Genomic DNA, 22,173 nt, shown 5'->3' with positions numbered 1-22,173 from the left:
GAATATAACATTGTTGATGACATGAAGAAAACTAAGGCAAATATAACCATGTTTGAACTTAGCAAACTAAAGCACCAACAAAAGTTACTTCTTAAAGAATTAAATGTTGTTCCCTCTACTCCCCTTCCCAGTGCAAGAGCTGCCAACGATTCAGGCCAGCCTCCTGCAGGTATGGTTGAAATTACCGATTCAGTTTTAATCGGAGATAAATCAAATTCTCACACTCCACCCTTCCTGCTGACTTATGAGATTTATAATAGAAACCTGCACAACTGTTTAATTGATTCAGGGGCCTCATCTAATATAATGCCAGCTTCAGTTTGTTCTAAGCTGAACATCGAACCCCAGAAGTCTGCCATTCATATTGTACAGTTGGATAGGACTAAGGTGCAGGTTGTGGGAGAAATTAATTCTGTAACCATCAGGTTGTCAGCCGACCCCAGAATTGTTCAGAGGATTGACATCTTAATTGCCGACATACCTGAATTTTATGGTTTGATTTTAAGCAGAGATTGGTCCGAAAAACTGCATGGGTATATTTCCACAGATTGGTCACATATGTGGCTTCCCTACAAGGGAAAGCCGAATCAGATAAGGATCGATCGGGAGAAGCATATGACCCACACAGTTACTGAATTTGAGTAAGAAAACCAACCTGTAGCATTCAACAACAACATTTTGGGGAACTATTCGTCAGAATCATTCTTTGGCAACTTTGTTGCCCAACCATCTCCTTTTTCAGTCAATCATTTTACATCTCAGATTGAAATTTTTTCACAAACAGATAAGTCCAGATGTTTTAATGATGCTGAGAAAAATGTAGATATTTTTGTTAATACTCCTTTATTTTGGTCTTTATATTTTGATGGCTCTAAGTCCAGCGAAGGCTCAGGAGCAGGTTGCATTTTGGTTAGCCCGCAAGGAGAAAAGACAATGCTGTCTTGTAGGTTAGAATTTGAGTGTACCAACAACACAGCCGAATATGAAGCTTTAGTCCAAGGTTTATATAAAGCAATCGGTCTTGAAGTGCGATATCTAAAAGTGTTCGGCGATTCGGAAATAATTGTCAAACATGTGAGAAATGCAATTCACTGTCTTTCAAGTCACCTCATTTATTATCAATCGCTAGTACAGGATCTTACCTCACACTTTTCAGCCTTCAACATTTCTTCCATACCTAGGTCATAAAATTCAGCAGCCGACCTACTAGCCAATGTAGCTTCTAAGCTTCTACCTTCTGAAGACTACAGCCTTGATAGATTTTCTACAGAATTACTTTTTAGGCCTTCAATTCCTGACAATGTCACCAATTGGAGAGTATTTAACCATGACGAAGATATCTTGCAGTTTCTAACTTCGGAAAAATCCTATGACAATCAAGTCATTGAGGAAGATGATCACGATCTACAGATGAAACAAGCGCCTCAAGAAAATTCAATTCCCAAACCCGTGGTGAAGCTTGAAGACCTTTATGATATCAAAGATAGGTTTAAACCTGTAATTAATGCAAAGCTTCAAAGTTCCACCCTTAGGTTTGAATTAATAAATCTAGGCACTGACGATGCTCCTCAAAACATCAACTTAGGAATAGGACTTTCCCAGGAAGAAAAGGAAGCATTTATTAAACTATTGAGAAAAAACAAACAGGTCTTTGCTTGGAAATATGATGACTTAAAGACATATGATACATCTATTATCCAGCATACCATTCCTATGCTTCCTGATCAGAAACCGATTCAGCAAAAGTTAAGAAAAATACATCCAAATTTGGAGGGCCAGATAAAGTCGGAGCTTAATAAGCTCCTGAAAGCCAAAATTATTTTTCCGGTCCGACATTCAAACTGGGTCTCTAATATGGTGCCAGTCAGAAAGAAAAATGGCAACATTCGAATCTGTATTGATTTCAGGAACCTGAATAAAGCGAGCTTGAAAGATAACTTCCCATTACCTACTATGGAGCAAATCCTCCAATCAGTAGCAGGCTCTGAATTGATGTCCTTTCTAGATGGATTCTCCGGATATAACCAAGTTTTGGTTCATCCTGATGACCAACTTAAAACCACATTCAGAACAAAATGGGGAACTTATGCATATCAAAAAATGCCTTTTGGACTCATAAATGCGGGAGCGACATTCCAGAGAGCCATGGATATAGCCTTCAAAGGGTTGATTAATCGATCAGTAGTCGTCTATCTAGACGATATTACTGTATATTCTAAAAAGAGATATAATCATTTGCATGACTTAAATCAAATCTTTCAGCGATGCAAAAGATATGGTATTTCTCTAAACCCAAAGAAGTCTTTCTTTGCTCTTGATCAAGGAAAACTCTTAGGCTTTATAGTATCCAAAGATGGCATTTATATTGATCCTAATCGGATTAAGGAAATTTCTAAAATCCCTTTCCCACACAATAAAAAATCGATGCAGTCATTTTTGGGTCAGATTAATTTTGTCAAACGATTTGTTCCAGATTTCTCTCAAATCGTATTACCACTTCAGACAATGATCAAGAAGAATTCAGTCTTCAAGTGGGGATCAGAAGAAAAGCAAGCTTTCGATGTTATTAAGCAATCAATAATCAATGCCCCAGCCTTGAATACTCCCAATTTTTCTAATCATTTTACATTGTATACTGTTGCGTCCGATGTATCCTATGCTGCAGTTCTCACGCAGCCAAATGCTCACAACTTGGAAGCACCCATTTCATTTTTTAGCTCAAATCTTCAGGGTGCCGAATTAAATTATTCCGATGTGGAGAAACAAGCCTTTGCTGTGTTCAAAGCAGTCAAACATTACAGGCCCTTTCTTTTGAAAAATCACACGAAAGTTATAGTCCCTTTCCCAGCGGTAAGGCAACTATTAATTCAAAAAGAACTGGGTGAAAGAAGGGCCAATTGGGTCACAGCCCTCCAAGAATATGACTTAGAAATAAAGCCAGCAAAGATTGTTAGGGGCCAAGGTTTTTGCAGGATATTGGCAGGAGCATCAAACATTCCTGAATCAAGCGATATGGATCAGATTGAATCAATCAATCAGATAAGTGTCACTGATTCTGAATCTCAATATGTAGATTTAATATTTTATTTGAAGAACGGTTATGCTCCTCCAAATTTATCTTACAAAAATAAAAGGGCCATTAGGTTAAAAGCGAAGAATTTCACTCTCATTGATGATGTGCTTTTTAGACAAAATTATGATTCTATCCTGTTAAGATGTCTTGAGAAACCTGAAGCTCAAAAGGTTTTACAGGAGCTACATGATGGGCCAGCGGGAGGACATTTTGGAGCAGACACGACAGCTCACAAAGTTATTCATGCTGGATATTATTGGCCTACTCTGTTTAGAGATGCTCATGAATACGTAAGAAAATGCTTCAATTGCCAAACTTCTAGTGGAAGACAACGGAAATCAGCTTTCCCTCTGCAACCTGTCAACATTGAACAACCATTTGAACAATGGGGATTAGATATCATCGGGGAAATTACTCCTCCATCTTCCAAACAACATAGGTATATCCTCACCGCTACCGATTATTTTACCAAATGGGTAGAGGCTATTCCTTTGAAGGCAGCAAATTCAGAGGCAATCATCGAGTTCATAGACCAATTCATCATTACCAGGTTTGGTGTCCCAAACGCTCTCGTTTTTGATAATGCTTCCTATTTCTCAGGAAATGCTATATATGATTTCGCTATTAAGAGGGGGTTTAAACTGAAATACTCTGCTAATTATTATCCCCAGGGAAATGGTTTAGCCGAATCTACTAATAAGAATCTCATCAAAATCATTAAGCGAACTGTTGAACAGAATCATAGAAACTGGCACAAATCTCTAGTGTTTGCATTATGGGCTGATAGGGTTACACAAAAGGCTTCTATAACTTCCTCCCCATTTAATCTGGTGTATGGAAAAGAAGCAGTATTGCCTACGAATCTTGTTTTACCCTCTTTAGCCCTAGTACAGTACATTGAAGAGACTCCTTCTTCCTCTATCCAACTTAGACATGATCAAATTCTCAAATTAGAAGAAGAAAGGGAAAAAGCTAGAATCACTCATGCCAAGCATCAACAAATCATCAAAGCATCCTTTGACTTAACCTCATTCGGTTCCAAACAGTTTCAAGTTGGTGACTTAGTTCTCAAATGGGACAAGGCCCATGAAGATAAAGGTAAGCATACCAAATTTCAGAAAATGTGGCTTGGACCATTTTAGATCTGTGAGAAGATAGGCCATTCGACCTTTTTATTGCAAGACTTATCAGGGGTGAGAGATTCTCTCCCTGTTAATGGCCCGATCTTGAAGAAATTCTTCAATTGAGAAGGTAATCCCTTCTCCTCTTTGTAGATTTGTGTAGTTTGTAGGATCAGTAGGAAATAAAACTGTAGAGTATCCCCATTGACCTTTTGCTGGGTTTGAAGAAGTTGTCTCACAAAATAATATGAATATTTGCTTTTAGATAGTAGAACCCTCAACCAAAAAGAATAATTTCTAGGAAACTAGATATCTGTGTGTTCTGAAATCACAACCTAAACGTTTTGGAAACTCTTCTCAAGAGGTAAAAGTTCTGTGAATCATTCTCTGTTTTCAAAACTGGTCTCCAAAGGTTATCCATTTTGAGATAGAAGCTAACCCATTTTCAGCATCTTCAACTCTTCACCTGTCATCCATCTGCTCTTAAGTAAAAAATTGTTCACCCCATTCGCTAAAGTTTATGGTTACTCAGAGTGTAATTCTAAAATATAAAAGATTAAAGATAAGAGGTCTTATTACAAGCCTGATTACCATGTTCATAGGAAAGTAGTTTGACTGACATTACCAATACTACCTACCAAAACAGGGTAATGGCTTGAAATTTCAAGACAAGAGGTCTCATCACGAGCCAGCTTGTTCAGTTAAATTATTACCAGTGAATGGCATTGTCAACAGCTGGCCACCAAACCAGGACAATGGCTTTTTATCTTATCAATAACAAAGAAGAAAAAACAGGTGAAAAATAAAATATGGGAACATGTTTTAGATTCATTCTGTTAACTACACTCTTATGTGAATGGAAAAGTGAACAATACTATGGTTAAAAGGTATCCCTGTCAAGACTATAAACGTTTGCTGGCAACAGAGGCTCTACCTATGACAGAGGAGTTAATTATAAAAGCTGATTTGGGAAAGTTTTTGTTTTATCATTATAAACCAATAAAAGGCCTATTTTAAAGACTTAGGATGTATTTATTTTTTCTTGAAACCAAAAGGAAAGAAGTTAACAGAATAAGTTCACTTGGTTCAGAACGCATGAATATCCAGTTAAATTAGAAGTTTTCCCTTCTGATTGAGTTTCTATTTTCAAAAAGCTTAAGTGTTTGTTTTAATTTCAGAGATAACTGGTTCTTCCAGCGAATCGCCAATTGTTGTGCTCTACAACAACCCCCCATTTCATAACATTTTCATTTACACAAAAAATTATTATATGGAATGGGTCCCTTTTTAAATTTAATTGGCATCAATGCTCTTGTGTTCAAAAAGGTATGATAATCAAATGAGTTTACGTATTTAAACCTTTTTAAATAAAAATGTTCCAATAATGAAACATTCTTTTGTTATTGCGATAAAGCGATCGCAAGATCGCATATCGCAATGGCATAAGAGATACATTAAAACGGCACCTTGATCTCCGCCGATGCGATATCGCTATCGGCGATATCCCATGCACATCTAATAAAGGCACATAACTCTTCCCCCGACGCGACGCGATATCGGCGATCGGCTATTGACGCTGCCTCATGTGTAAAGAAAAACGCTTTAAGTTATAACCCCGACCCGATGCGATATCGCTATCGGCCGTCGGCAGAATCCCATGTACTTCGATAAGGCGCTCGGGTCTTATCCCCGATGTGATGTCGCAATCGGCACTCGGCAGGATCTTGTCTAAAGATTGTGTAGCATCTATTCCCCGATGCGATACGGTATCGCTCATCGGCAGTCGGCATTCTCAAAAATCATCATTTGAAACTTTAAAGTTACAACGATATCTGATTGATAAAGCGCAAATTTCAAAATGCCGTTAATGCAGGGATAAGGTAACGCATGTGTATTTAAAAAACTTTGCCCCTTCGATTAACGAATACTTGCGTTTAACCGCCAAAATATCTGTTCCACGCTTAAGGGGGTCATTCAGCCGGATAACGGTGTGATACTCATTTAATGAGTAGCAGCCCTTAAATCACCATTAATGCATCTGCAATATCTTCCCAGTGATTGGATCCGCAGCCACTTTTGAAAATTAATCTTAGCACGCTTCAAATGATATATCTATCCCGCCGTGAAGTGTCATTGTTATTATATTGTTACGATTTCTCTTGCAATTGTGTAGAATTCGTCTTTTGAGAGAAGCCCGAGCATGATGGGGAAAAGATCCAAGAGGACTACAGGCTCTGCTGTTACACCTGTAGCAGGGCAAGCTGCCACAGATAAGAAGAAAGGCCTCATTTCAGACACTACGTGCACTGGTCTTAACAAGACTACATGGCAGGGCACATATAATTTATTAGAAGCTGAGCAACCAGAAGTTTCAATGACAACGGCTACTGCGGACTCACTCAAAAAGTCCGATGCAACTCTCAAAGAGTTGGCCGATTCCTTTCTTCACAGAATAGCGGCCAGAGAGCAAGTCCTTCCCTACACTGATGTAGTGCGATGGGCAATCGAGGAAATTCCAATCATTGACAGAACGTTCCACACAAGAGACGGACGGATTTTCGGGTCGTTTAAGCCAGAGCACCTAAGGCAAATGTATCATTTGCTTGAGCCAGAGAAAATCTACAACAAAGACTTCGTGGAGAAGTTTGCAGCTGAAAATGAAGTACCATCCGAGCCCATTCGGGATTGGAGGCAGAACCCGGCCAAACACAAGCACGAAAGCTCGGGTAAGTACTCCGTTGATTCTTTGGCTTCTCCCTATTGCTATGCGGGAATTATGATGTGTAGGCTATGGGGATTACATGATTCTGCCAATTTTGATATAGAAATGGTTCCCCTGATGGAGGCCGCTGTTAATAGTATAATCATGGATTGGGCCACCATTCTTTCTGATAAGTTGACTATAGCTGTTCGGGATTTTAGAGCTAAATCTGTAGTCACCGAAAGGAAAATCCCCCCATTTTATTATAGTGCCTACATTATGGACACATTGTGTTTTAACTCTGAGTTTCCCATCCTCGATTGGAGATGGACCACCCAAGACCCTTCGCCCATTCATTTGTATCATCAGAAATTGTGGAAGTCCTCTTACAAGGACCATTTGTATCAAATTTGCAATGGTTTTATGGTTCCCATTCATTATTCCATTTTTGATCGGCCTATTCCCAAAATTTCCTATCTCGCTTCCTTCGACTTACTAGCTGTAGCAGGATGGTTTGGAGAAGAGAATTTTACCTATATTAGGGTTTATGGAAGCCAAGCCAAACCACATGTTCTCCCTCTATATGTTCCAGACAAACTGTTAGCCCGAGAGATCTCCTACCAAATTATGGCCGAGAGTGTAACCCAAACTCTCAAGAAAGAGAAGAAGAGGGGCTGGCCCCCTTTTCCCTTGAGGATGGGTGTTTTTACTCTGCATAATCTTCAACATGCAGAAAAGGAGGCTATAAAGATGCAAGCTTTATCCCTGCCCACTATGCCAGCCAGACTCTATGATCCAAGGAAGACTGCTTTCATTGCCCTAGAACAGGCCAAACTGACAAAGATTGACCATCAAGAAGATGAGTTTGATGACCTGTTCGTAGCTGCCGATACAATAAGCCAAACCAAACAGCTTGCCAGGATGAAATACAATGATGAGAATTTAACTGAGTTCAATAAACTTAGAGAGCAGAGGTTGCAAACTCTGCCTCTAGATTTATTGTCATTAACCTCAGCGTCCTCCTCAAGCGAGCCTGGTCAGAAACAGACAAGCCAACCTCCTGTTATAACTAAGGAACAAAAGAAACAACAGGAGGAAAGGTAAAAGAAGCAGCAGGCAGAGAAGCAGAGAAAGGAGCAATCTGAAAGGCAAAAGAAGGAGCAAATGGAAAAGCAGCAGAAAGAGCAGAACGAACAAGAACAGACAAAGCAGAACCAGATGGAGGAACAACGGAAGAAGGAAGAAGAAGAAAAACAAAAGAAAGAACTGGCAGATAGGCAGAAAAAGGAATTAGCGGATAAGCAAAGAAGAGAGCAAGAAGAGAAACAAAGAAAGGAGTTAGAGGAGCAGCAGCGGAAAGAGCTGGAGGAGCAAAAGAGGTTGGAACAAGAAAAGGAGAAGAGTAAATCCGAGACGTAGCAACACAAACAGACCTCCATAGATCCTGAATTGCTTAAACAATGGAATCAATTCGATTCCATTATCAGTGGAAAGGAAGGCTCCAAAGAGACAGACACCTCTAAGACAAGCGACGCACCAGACACCACTTCTTCTCAGGTTCTAAGCGGAACCAGCGGCCCACCCATTTCAAAGGATGTCGAGGTAATCACCAAAGACCCTTCTGATCAGATTGTGCTCCAGGTGGAAGATATTCCTCCCCTGGACGTTTTCTACAGCGCTAGGCACAAAGCAGTTGTTAAGCGCTCAAGGAAGAGACGAAGGCTTGATCAACCTTCCCTCTTTCCTGAGCAAACAGTCACGGGGAATGTAGTCTGGAAGGAGGAATTGGACCACTCCGATGACCTAACCAAGCTATCGCAGTATGCGGGAGCTTATTCTGCAGCAACTATTGATAAAGCATCGGAGGTAAGTCTTTTGTTAAAGACTAAGGACCAGGAGATTTGTGCATTGCAAGCAGAAGTAGCCGAGGCGCGAAACAAGGCAGCACAGGTAGAAGAGCAGTTGCTGACACAACAGCAAGAAAACAATATATTGACCCAGCAACTGCAAACTGAAAAACAGAGGATTGACCAGAGCGCAATCCAGAAGCAGAAAGAATTAACGGAGGCATTGGCACAATTGAGAGCGGCAAACGAGCTAATGACGAAGTCAAAGGATGAGCAAATCGCTCAACTGTTAGCACAGCTCGAAGATATCAAAGGCACCAAGAAAGTCGAAGATTTCAGAGCAGAGGTAGCTCAAATAAATAGTGCATTAATCTCTCAGATTAGACTCCTGTGCCAACAACTAACTGAGGCTGAGCCATTATGTGAAGTATCTACAGCAGTATGTCAGCAGATAGAAAAAGCCAGAAATGAGCTAGATCAGGCCGAAGAAACCATAGCCTCATATCTTGATTGGCAAGATACTGATGTGGGGAAAGCAGCGAACTTGCCTAGGATCTATGAGCCATTCAAGGACATACTCTTCACGGAATGGAACACTCAGATGATGAAAGCGGAAAGGGCAGCTTCAAGGTGTAAAATGATTGCCAACAATATGATTGATTTAGTCAACAATACACTCTATTTGGCCAACATGATCTCTCAGTGCACACCTGGAAGCATAACCACGACGAACATGATTGAACAAACAAGTTATCATGAACTGGAGGAAAAGAGAAAGTTAATCGCTGGAGTAAATACTTTAACCTCCGACGCATATTGGCTCTTTCTAATCAAGCCGCACACTCAAAGGTCGGCTCTTAAGTGTTTAACGGATGCTCTCGAATGCCTAATCCCCGACATTCAGGATGCCACATATGATGCCCAGCTCACGTCGCGTCTCAACACTCCACCGGAAGTAGAGCCAATGCTGGCGATATGTCAGCTGAGGTTTAAAGGCAAAGAGCCCACCGAATGAAGCATTGCTGCCGACTGCCAGATCGCCAAAAAAGATGGAAAATATTTATTGATGCCAATTTAATAGCTTTTCAGTTTTTTCTTAGATATTTAGATTAGATTAGTATTTATAGACCCTTTCATTGTTTTGGAAAGGGTCGTAAAATTTTGTAATAGACTTAAAGGCTGAAGTTTGCACTACTGTGCTTCAGTCTATATTCTTTTGTGAAACTCGACCGATAGTTCTTAATTTGACAAGAAGGTTGTTTTATGCAATTGCGCACTATTGTCTCTTGTTTGGAATGCTTTCTGGTCTGAAGAAAGGACTGCGACATAGCGATTTATATAATGGATTGTTGAGCGGCTTACATGGTACTTTTATCTGCATCTGTCTTCTTTCCTCTTATATGAATTGCCGTGTTATTATTTCTTGCTATTGTTGAATACATGTATGCGCTGTAACAGCAAATCTTCATTTCATTCCACTATTGGATGTTTCTGTGATATGCCCTTTCTTTTAAACATGCATGTAGCAATGATATGAATGACAATGTGTAGTAATTCGCTATTATCGCTCTGCATAACTAATTATGCAGAGCAATCTTAAATGGTTTAAACGTCTATGCTTTAGTGTTAGAGTCATCTATATGCCTGCCTTAAAGCACAGATCATCAAACGCTACGCTTTGAAAGATTGATAAGTCCCGGGATTAGATTATAGTTAATATATTTCGCCGATAGTTTTAGCTGTTCGTTTATCACCTTCATACATCATAAGTTACTCATCCATCCCACTTTTATCCATTATTGGGAAACTGGTCCCATTATCCCCAGTCGGAGCCACTATTCCAAACGGAAAAGGAGCTGTACTAAGGTCCGGACCGGGTGGTTTCCCCTTTGTTGTGGCAGCGATTTTCGAGGCCTCAACAGGCCCTAAACGACGTTTTTAGGGAAAATGGAGAGACCAAAAACATCCCAAATTGGCTTGCCTGCCCTCTACTAATTAGCCTTCTCTTTGAGATCTTTGAAATGAGGTATTATGATAGCCAAACGAAGATCATATGCCAAAGTTACAACCCCAATTTACCCAAACGAGGCCCATAGTTTTGGCGCTTCATCTCCTAGGGTTAGGTTTTTGGATGTTTAGGGTTTTCCATTGTTTCTCAATAATAAAGAGGCCTTTCAGCCTCATTTTAGCACAATTCAAAGGCATGTAGTAGCCACATCTCTTCTCAAAGATAAGCTACCATCGCCTGAACTAGTCTTGTTTCCATTCTGTTTGTAAGCATATTTCAATATTTGATATTAATGAAATGAAGTGTTATTTCTACTACATCTTTGTATTTATGGTTATATCTATAATATGTTGCATTCCTGTTTAAATCCGGATCAAACTGGCACTCTATGACAGTTAGGTGATGACACCAGTCTTTGTTTTCATGAAAACTTAATTCCTCTTTGCTTAGAAATGTTGTTGACCTTTTCAACACATCTTCAAGCACCTGTACAACCTCTACAACACTTCATTCTGACCACAATTCATCAGGATCAGGGGGCCACCACCACGAGATTAATATCAATGCCAACATGCCAACCAACCATAATGCCAACACTTCAATAACTCTTAGAATTCCTCCACACCAACTCTTATAGATTAGGTGTCCAACAAATCTTTTAAATGCAAATACACAATAAAATTTTATTTATAAAAAATAATAATAATTTATTTACTAAACAATATATATATATATATATATATATATATATAAACTATATTTATTATAAAATTATATATATATTATTATATTATAAAAATAATATATATATATATATATATATATAAATATAAATATAATATACAAACATAAACCTAAACTAGAATTTTATTATTTTAATTTACAAATATAATACATCACATTATTAAAATAATAATAAATAAGTGACTTTACTATGCTATTTTAAACTTCATCCTTGCAACTTACTTAGAGGATTAAATTTAGTCTGTTTCTTAACGTGTTAATATACAATATTAAATTGTAAAAAATAATGTTTATTTATACTTTTGTTTACCATCTCATTTTGGTAGCGTTTTACTAAAATTTCGAAGGGGTTATAGTATTTAATTTCATCTCATTTTAAGTTTGATTAAAGGTATAATAGTTACCAAATTATAATGGTGATTAGTAGATTATAATGGTAATTAATTAAAATTGAGATTTATTTGTTAATCAATATTAAGTTAATGATAATATTTAAAAAAATAATCCTCCATGATGTAAATAAAGATTTTCAATAAATCATATATATAGATTTATATTTATATTTAAATGCAGTAAATATTTTTTTAAGATTATATAAATAATTTTCATGGTATTATTAGAAATTGATATTTATTTTTATTAAAATTATGCTTAAAAACCATATAATTATAAATAAATAATAAAAAAATAAAAAAACCATAATAGCTACACTACACATGAATTCACAACATATATTGAAAACACTTAAAACACTCAAAAAAAACAAAATCAAATATAGAAAATTTACTTAGATACATACAATTTCTCTCTCAATTTTTTTTAATAATAGATATAGAAATGATTAAACATCTTTTAAGTATATACGAATGAAGTAATCTTTCTAAAGTGTGATGCTACCTATTTATAGATTTTTTGGATTAAGCAATTTTAAGCTAGCGAACTAGTACCACTACTATATTCAAGTGTGAAATTCATCCTCTTTATAAAAATTGGTTATATGGTTAGAAATTGTTAGAAATTATTTATTTATTTATTTTATTTATTATTTATAATTTGGGTAAGCATTAAAATTTTGATGCGTAAAAGCATGTCTAAATTGGGATGTTTAAAATGTCAATTTGCTAATTACTAATTAAATTAAAAAAATAAAACCATATCGTTTGATTTTGTTATAATGACTGTGAAAAAAAAAATTAACATAAATCTTTATAAATAAAATATTGTAAAATATTTTTACAAAATCCAAATAAGATTGAAATAATATATTTACAAATATATCCCTCATTTTGATATTACCATGGATTGTCTAGAAAAGAACACAATATTTAATACTTGGTTTGGTTCTTTGAGATTTCCTTCTCTCATAATCAACCTTTCATGGATTTTCCTATCTATAACTTAAAAATAAGATAAAATATATTTTAACTAATTTAGTTTTTCCATATTTACTTACTACTTTGAATTCTCAACTAGACTTACAAATATCCGTACACATTAAATTCTCTACCAAACTTACAAATATGCATACACATTTATGTAAATTAAAATTCTAATTATAAGATGCAATTACCTTACACTAATTTTATCTCAAATTTTCTCCACATTTATGTCAACCCCATCATTTCTAGCACTAATCCTCAACAATTTCTAATCCTCAACAATGTCTTCCCTTCTGTTTCTAGCACAACTACTTTGATATTTTTGAGTTAAAAACCATATAAAGCTATTACCTCAAATTTCCTTTCCTTTTATGTCATTCCTTCATTCCCATTTCTAGCATTGTTCCTTGGCATTGCACATAATGAAAACATATAAAAATGAAACAACCATTCTACACATGCTATGCTGAAAGTGTCATTAATTTAAGCATAATGTCAAGTTGTGACACAAATCAAAGAAGAAAAAAACACATTCTCTATTAAAAATAACCCAAGAACCACATTGGAGCCCAGGCTTGGGTGCACGACTTACCATGATCTATAAAAAATAATTCTGGCACTAGCAAAAGTATATAGAAATATTCTTTTATTCAATGAAAGTATGAGTGAAAAAAAGAAAACATAAATGAGACAAAACTACACATGGATGCATTGGAATATCTACCTCATGTCTCACAAATTGCAAGGAGCTATATATATATATATATATATATATATATATAGATATATATGGAGAAGTTTCTTAAACTTATATGAGAAAAAGAGTTGGGTAGAAAAAATAAGTACTATGTTTAGGAATACAAGCCCACTTGTGACATCCAGCAAAAAGAGTACATTGGAGCTAACATTTCGCGGAGGGAAAAAGTTCTTATTTTGCTCAATTAAGAACTAACTCCCCTCAACTTTGATGTGAAATAGTAAGGTGGAAAAGACCCAAAGAAGTTTGGGAAGAACAAGTGTGTACATTTTGCATGTATGAGACAGTGGAATTGAAAAAACATTTCATTTTGGAATGTGATACTTTGACATCACTGATAATTATGGATCCTTGACATTGATTTTCAGCACTGTGAAAAGGTTAGCCAACTCATTATCAATTTGAATAAGAAAATAATTAAATTATAAAAAACTAAAAACAAAGAAATTAGTAATCCCATAAACTATTTTTAGTCTCGTAAATATTAAAATATCATTTCATCGCCCCTACATAATTTCGAATATTTTAAAAACAATAAGTAAATAGATCTCAACGTGAGGCTTGTTGCTACTTACACATATATGGATAAAGTTTTAAGAAAATTAAAAAAAAAAAACCTTTATTAATTAAATAAACAAATGTATAGAGAAGCATATATTTCCGTAACATTTCGGGGTGTAAATCAGAAATATTTCTTAAAAAATGTCATTAGGGAAGAGTCAAAACAACCACGTAACACTGATTAAAGGAAATAATGCACAGGTTTCTCTGGCATCCCAAGAACCGATTACACAAACAAGACATGGTTTCTTGTTTCTTGCGAAAATTGGACGAGCTGGCTTTCAAAAGACTATCCGCTCCCTTTCAAAAAGCTTTCATCACGCTGCAAACAGGGTATCTGGGTGCAGGTGCAGGTGCAGAGGGAGGCAATTATTGGAGACTTTTTCAAATTTGAAAATGGGTGAGGAGGGACTCACGACGTGCAGCCACTCACGGACGGGAAGCCGGAGACAGAGAATGTGCCGGGACTGGGTGCCATTACTGAAAACGTGTCACAGAAAAACGACAACCGCTTTTTTCAAAACGTAGAATAGATAGACTACGCCTTGAACAAATACAAATACATGCTTCGGCGTGTAACAACCTTCTGGGCTACGTCCGCCGAGCTAGCGCTGTTTAAAATTCAATTACTACCTTTCTTTTCGGCTCTGCAGTTGCTATGGCTGCTTTCGCATTCATAGTTTGTGACTCTCTTCCAATGCACTTAACTTTTTCGTTGACAAACCAATCTGAATTACTGCAGTTAAAGGAAGCGATAGGATTACGGAAATCACAGTACTGGGAGAGGCTAAACAGGTACGGTACTGTAGCCACCGCTCACAAGAGAGTGATGGCTTCCACAGAAAATTTAAAAGGGGGAATTGTTGAAAATTTACATATAAATACACTGTGTAAGCAGAGACGCCTCCAGGAGGCACTGCACCATTTAAATGTTATGAAACAAAGCGGATTCCGGGTACACCCCAGTACCTATGGTTCTATATTACCACTGTGCATTGAACTGAGTTCCTTGACAGAGGGCAGGAAGATCCATGATCATATTATGAGAGATGGAATTGAGCCAGACACCTTTCTGGGAAATCACCTTATAAATATGTATTCTAAATTAGGAGAAATAAAGGTTGCCCGCCAAGTGTTTGACAAAATATCCGAACGAAATCTAGTTTCTTGGAGTTCAATGATTGCAGGATATGCCCAAAATGGGTATTGCCAGGAAGCTCTCCATACGTTTTGTGCAATGCTTTTCGCAGATTTTAAACCAAACCAGTTCATATTTGCGAGTATTCTCCGGGCGTGTTCAAATCCATTTTGTTTCGAAGCGGGCCAACAGGTTTATGCCTACATTATCAAATCTGGGTGTAGTTCAGATATGTTACTGGGAAGTGCCATTGTTAACATGTTCGTAAAATGCGGGAACATTTCATACTCCCGCATCGTGTTTGACAATTTGCCGGAGAGAACAGTCAGGGTATGGACTGCAATGATTGTTGGATATGCTCAGAATGGGAATGATGTAGAAGCCCTTCGGCTGTTTTGCGAAATGCAACTGACGGGCATAAAGTTGGATCAGTTTGTTTTTTCCAGTATTCTCCGGGCATGTGGTAGCTTGTCAAATCTGGGACTTGGCAAGCAGATTCATGTTCATGTCATTAAATCTGGATTTAAGTCAGATGTTTCTGCTGCGACTCCTCTTGTTGACATGTATGCAAAATGTGGCAACGTGGAAGATGCACGAAAAATATTTGACAGAATGTCTGAACGAAATGTCGTTTCATGGTCTGCAATGATGGCAGGATATGCAGACATAGAGGATGGTGATGAAGTCCTCAAACTCTATGGACAAATGCAGGGAACAGGTGTGAAGCCAAACCAGTTTATTTTCTCCAGCATTCTTCGGTCATGTGCCATCTTAGCAGCTCTTGAACAGGGAAAACAGGTTCATTCCTATCTTATTAAGACAGGATTCATGTCAGATCTTGGTGTAGCGAGTGCACTTGTTACCATGTATGCCAGATCCGGAAGCATAGAAGATGCACGATTTTTTTTTGACATAATGACCGAAAGAGACGTCGTTGCCTGGACTGCAATGATTGTAGGACATGCACAACATGGGGAAGGTGAGAAGGCTCTCGAACTCTTTGAACAAATGCAATCTGAAGGAATCAAGCCTAACCACATAACATTTGTTGGTGTTCTCTCTGCGTGCAGTCACGTAGGCCTAATTAATGAAGGTTTGCAATACTTTGAGTCCATGAATAGAGATCACAGCATTGTGCCAACTGTGGACCATTATGCCTGCATGGTAGACATTCTTGGCCGTGCTGGACGCCAGGATGAGGCAGAGAATTTGATTAATCAAATGCCATTTAAACCCAATGCTTTGGTATGGCGAACGTTGCTTGGAACTTGTAGGATACATGGTAAGATGGAACTCGGGAAACGTGCAGCGGAGCGTATTCTTGAGTTGGAACCAGATGATGATGCAACCTATGTGTTGCTGTCCAATATGAATGCTTCTGTTGGCGATTGGGACAATGTAACAAAAATAAGGAAAATGATGACTGAGAGAGGCATTAAAAAGGAGGTTGGACAGAGCTGGACTGTGGTCAAGAACAGGGTGCACACATTTGTTGCATGTGATAAATCTCATCCACAAACAGACGTGATATATGCAAAGTTGGATGAGTTGAGAAAGGAAATGAAAAAAGTTGGGTATGTGCCTGATACAAACTTTGTGCTACATGATGTGGAGGAAGAACAGAAGGAGCACCTTGTTTTCCACCACAGTGAAAAGTTAGCCATTGCTTTTGGACTTATTAGCACACCCCCGGGATCATCTATAGTGATTTTTAAGAACCTCCGTATTTGTGGTGACTGCCACACTGCCACTAAGTTTATCTCTGAGATTGTAACACGAGAAATTGTTGTGAGGGATGCCAACCGCTTCCATCATTTCAAGGGTGGAGTCTGTTCTTGTAATGATTATTGGTGATGCAGAATAAACCCTGCAGAAAACCTAAGAGTTGTTTTTATCAGTGTGCTTACTCAGATAGTGCAGCGTATGGTTCTATAGTTTTTTGGGTGTATACCCATATTTATCTTTCTGCTTGTTAGACATTCAGTTTGCAATCAAACTTTCTCATGCTGTTGGAATACACAAGTAAATGTTATGAATGGCTGAGTATCTATCAAACTGTTTTATTAGGATGAATCTGCAGCAAGTGGAAACATTATTTAGTCGTGACATGATTCACAGAAATAAAAAGAGATTATAGGGACAATGCAAGACCATTCAATGCCCTTAACAGAAAAAGCATGGATGCACAAAATAAAAGCTCAGGGATCAGGGATGCCCATAACAGAAAATACATTGATGCACAAAATAAGAGCTGAATAGGGATCAGGGATGAAAACTGCTGGTAGCTTGTGTACTCAATCGGATTAGCTCTTCAGCATGCTGTTAATTCAAAAAATTAAGCTACCCTTTCATCTTGGCAGGACTGGACAAACTTCATTCTCTTAAAAGACAGAAGTGTGTCCTTGCTTTCACAAAGACAAAATAGCGGGAGCCATGCTCTTGCTTGTAAAATACTTTCTTAGAGATTGTACTCTTGAAAATTTAAGTGCAATAGTTTGGAAATTGTTTTAACAAAAAGATAAATTGGAAAAAAAGAAAGATAAATTGGTTATTCTCTAGATTTACTTCGGCTTCTATGGTTTGGATTTTGTTGTACATGAGGATATTGACCTCGTTGCTGAGTTGTGACGCTCTCAAATAAGGTAGATATTGTTTGTAATTATTTCTCCAAGAACAGTATGTTGTTAAATATTGCTAGGATTTATTAAGACTGATATTTTCCTCCTTTCTATATAAATAATAAGAAGATATAGACTGTAGGGGGAGACATATAACCCATGGTTAACAGTTTGATACTCTAATAAACTTGTACTCTATTTTATTATGAAATATAGCATCTGTTTTTGCTTATTTGATATAGACTGTAGGGGGAGACATATAACCCATGGTTAACAGTTTGATACTCTAATAAACTTGTACTCTATTTTATTATGAAATATAGCATCTTTTTTGCATATTTGATTATTGACATTCTGATCCTGTAAGGGTGTTACAGGCCTACTTTGAGAGAAGGTAGGGCCTCCTTTATCTCAGTAGTGTCTTAATAGGTATATTTTGTGTGGTATCTAGATTTAATTTACTCGGTGTTTTCAATCTAATTTCCAGAGTGAACTAGGAAAAAGGATTATTGGATTTGAAAAGTTGTACTCAACCTGTGATTCAGGTAAGTCGGTTTCATCTGTTTCTTTGATTATAGTAACATTTACTATTTTTAGCAATTTTTGGGTCCTGAACTTCTGGAGCTGTTTTGACTCCTTACATGACGTTTTTTTGAGGTTTGCAGCAGGGCCGCAGCTATAGGTAAGGGCCTACTACAAATCCTGTAGTACTCGGAGAGATATTTCCAACGGTGTATCATATGCGCCAAACAACGATCATATTACCAAATTACAACCCTCAGAAGTTGGCTGCCCTACTAACCCCAACAGGGCCCACAAACTCTTGACGTTCCATCTCCTGAGGTTATGGTTTTGGTTGTTTAGGGTTTCCCTTATTGTTCAATAATAAAAAGGCCCTTGAGCCTCATTGTAACAGTTCCAAGGCATGTAGCTGCCACATCTCTTCTCATAGATAAACTACTATCATCTGAGTTAGTTTATTTCCATTCTGTATGTAAGCATATTTCAGTTTTTGGATATTAATGAAATGAAATTTTATTTCTGCTACATCTCTGTGTTTATGTTTGTATCTGTATTTTGTTGCATTCCTTTATAAGTCTGTATCAGTGGTATCAGAGTGGTCTGCTCTTTCTTTGTTTTTCTTTGCATGTCCCCAACGAGGTCAGGGTATAAGGAGTTATGGCTCAAACTGGTTGAAACTTTGCAAGATCAACCCCGTAAACCTCGACGACCTTCCATGGGGGAAGAAAAGAAAGACGAGGGAGTAGGAGATCCTTTCAAAATATTTCTCGAAAAATGTTAGTCAAGGTTATCATTGATGTCAATATGGCATTGTTTGTTTGTGATAACAAATTCTTGTGATGCATGATGGTGCTCTATTTGCCCATTGATCATAATACCCTAATATTCAAGCCCTATAACTAACCTTGTTGTGGGAATATGATATCCTTGCTCGTGTAAAGAAGCCCTAACCTAAACATTTAATAAGACGATGTCATGAATAATGACACTTGATGAACACTATTGAAGGAATTGATGACATGAATTTTTACACTTGATTACCACATAATGACACACTTGATGATAATGGAGGATGATTGAAGAACATACTTGAAGATACCCTAACCCTCATCCTTATACATGAAGAATCCTAAATCCCCAAGGTATGTACTAAAAATTCCAAAATAGTCATCCCATGGTCTACACTAAAAATTTCAAGAACAGTCACAAAGAAAAAATATTTTTTGTCACCTTGAAGACATCCTTTCACTCTGGCTCCTTCACCATCTTGAAGAGGACTTTTCCCCCTTTCTAATGAGAAACGAATTTTAAGTTGAGAAATATGTATTTTATTGCAAGCCGACCTACACTCAGTGATACAAGTGGATCTCACTTCAAATAGACGTGTCCCTTTAGTTATAAACAAAATCACTATAAATACAAGTTCAGATGACTCATTTGACCAAGGATTTTTGGTGAAGATTACAGTCAAGTGACAACACAATGAGGAACAACACCAAGGAAAAGCTTAAGGCCGAGAAGGAAGCATTTCTGGAATTTTTGATTGGGATCATTTAAAGCTGCTACAACTAAGGGCTCTAACACCATAAACAACTTGGAAGACTAAAACTCGGATACCACAGGCAGCTAAGCTACAAACTCGGACACATAGAGGCAGTCACCCTACAAGACCCTCAGACTTAGGCACAGGGGCTACAGACCTGGTGCATACACACAGTTAACTCAGATTGGGTTGTTTAATGCTTAGAACCTGAGTTCCCATTTATTGTATTTTGGCTCTGTCTACTCCTTGAAAATCACACTGAAAATTTTATGACAGAGAGTCACAACGCTGTACAAGATCCTGGAGCTCGATGTATTCTAGTATAAAACAAACCTGAATCGATGACTGCAACAGATCATAACTTTAGTTACTCGAAGAATGTTTTGCAGTGAATCTACACACTTTGAAGTTGATTTCTGAAGCGTGTTATGGGTAGAGTTTTGGGATAGCTCTGCTGGAAGCTCAGATAGCAGAACAATGGCTTTGAGCATTGAAGGATTAAGGATTGTCACCTATTAAATTCATTTGAAGAGGCTCAGTCCTAAACCTGGATTAGGCATTGTTAGGAGCAAGCAGTGGGCAATGAAGTAATTGGTAGCTTGAACAATGAAGCATTTGCCAAAATAGATCTTGGAGCAATTTGTGAGCATCTTGAAGCAACATACTAGACTTGAAGTGGATAGATCTTGTGTGTGGGAGAAAAATCTTAAAAGACTATTTTGGAGCCTTGAAGATCGTGGAAATCCTTGGAGCAGTTTCTGGAGCAGGTTTGGTGCAACGTATTGAAGAAACTTTGAAGAAGTCTTGGGGCACCTTATTGAAGACCTTGAAGCATCCTTGAAGAAATTTTGGAAGAGCATTTGAAGCTTTGTGAAGACATACCTTGGAACTGACATTTTGAAGGCACACTTGGAGACATGATGCTGAAGCCCTCATGGAGTAACCTTGAAGATCTTTGTTTGGGCACCATGAAGAGTTGTGGAGACACCTTCTAAGAAGATAAGGTTGTCATTGATGAAGTGTTTTGGAGGAGGCATTACTGAAGTTAGACAAGACTCGATGAAGAAAACATTGGGAGCCGTGAATAATTACTAAACTTATCTTGACGAATTGAAGTTGAGGGTTGGAGCCTCATAGAGACAAGGTTGTTGCCTTGGAAGATAAGGTTGGAGCCCTAGAGGATAGGAGTCCTCAAGAGACCAGGTTGGAGCTTGTACCAGAGATAGGGTTGAATCCCTAGAGGTTGGTGCCTCAAAGTGACAAGGTTGGAGCCTTGGGAGGCCCAAGTCGGTGCTCGGAAAAATATAGGTGGAGCTTGGGAGATTGAAGATTGGTGTCTTCATCTAGGGTTGGAGCCCTACACTATATTGTATTGGATTTATTGTAAAGAAGAAGTTAATAAAAATATTTATTCTTGTTATTCATTTTGTATTCTAATTATAAGTGATCTAACTGGTAAAAATAACAATTGAAAAGAAATACTAATTCACCCCCCCTCTCAGTGTTTCCAACAATTGGTATCATAGCTAGTATGTTCACTCAAAGCCTAATAACTTGAAGGTTGATCCTTAGAACACAAATGGCAAAGCTAAGGAAGAAAGCCTACAATCTTTCTAAAGATGTCTCTTTCTCATCCGTGAAAACTGAAGACAATCAAATTGGGAAAGTTCCATTGTTCAATGGAAACTTTGATATATGAAAGATGATAATGAGGAATTTCTTAATGGCTCAAGGCATTGAAGTCTGGAAATCAATGATCACTGAAAGCATGATGGAAGGAGAATCCAAGGAATATAATACAAAAGCAATGAAAGCAATCTTGAATGGGCTACTAGATGCTATAAAGACCAAAGTGGAGAAATGTTCATCGGCAAAAGGTATGTGGGACAAACTTCAAGATCTTCACTCAAAAGGAGCATTGACCATGACTGCTAGTCAAGAAGATGATGGAAAGAAAGAAGGAAATCCAAAACCCATTAAGGAAGCTAAAAACAAGAGTGAAGACATCAAGGCCAAGGAAGACCTAGAAGATGAAGAAAATAAAGATGACTTCGAAGAAGATCTCATGGCGAAGCTTGTAGCTGCCCGAGAAGAGATTAACAGTTTGAAAAGGAAAATGAGGAGCTTAGGAAGCAATTACAAAATGGTGACCATAGCCTTG

The 22,173-nt window shown here is 37.6% G+C and overlaps 1 pseudogene; it reads left to right on the top strand.

The window, feature by feature from the left end:
* The first annotated feature begins 14,315 nt into the window (after positions 1 to 14,315).
* On the top strand, positions 14,316 to 18,994 carry LOC149218129 (pentatricopeptide repeat-containing protein CRR2, chloroplastic pseudogene; annotated as a pseudogene).
* The last annotated feature ends 3,179 nt before the right edge of the window (positions 18,995 to 22,173 follow it).

The sequence above is a fragment of the Pinus tabuliformis genome, chromosome Q, assembly GCF_031772625.1.
Source record: "Pinus tabuliformis cultivar Carrire ecotype Pingquan chromosome Q, CPIR1, whole genome shotgun sequence".
Lineage (NCBI taxonomy): Eukaryota > Viridiplantae > Streptophyta > Pinopsida > Pinales > Pinaceae > Pinus > Pinus tabuliformis.
This window is presented reverse-complemented; position numbering and strand designations above follow the sequence as displayed.